Genomic DNA, 488 nt, shown 5'->3' with positions numbered 1-488 from the left:
TTGCCGCCCGACAGGGCAACAAGGAATTGGTGGACTTTGTCCAAGAGTTGCGAACTCTAGATAGCAGCAGATCCCCTTTCGGAGGCGGTCACAGTGACCGTGTTTATGAAGGCCTCCGCACTGGCGTGGCCAGAATGGAAGTCTTTCGTGTGCATCCGTCCTCATTTGAAGAGGCGGTAAATGTGGCATTGAATGCTGAATTCAATTTCAAGTCGGCATGACTTGGTTGGAATGCACACTCCAACAGCTCGTCGAGCGGGCCTATGCCCATGGATCTCAGCTATGCTGAGGATGAGGGAGCAGAGCTCCAAGCTGCCGGGCAGTATACACACATTCGACGGTGTTTTGTCTGTGGAGACACCCATCACCTTCGGAACGGTTGTCCCCTGCGCAAGGCGTGTCAAGGTTCTGCGAACCATCACCCCAACGCCTACCAGTCTGGTTCGTCGCGGGTAAACGACACCCCCTCAGTAGGCGCGGGGCGACCT

Source organism: Plasmopara halstedii (assembly GCF_900000015.1).
Source record: "Plasmopara halstedii genome assembly, contig: Scaffold_3060, whole genome shotgun sequence".
Classification (NCBI taxonomy): Eukaryota; Oomycota; class Peronosporomycetes; order Peronosporales; family Peronosporaceae; genus Plasmopara; species Plasmopara halstedii.
The sequence above is the reverse complement of the archived record's forward strand: the minus strand, read 5'-3'. Positions refer to the sequence as shown.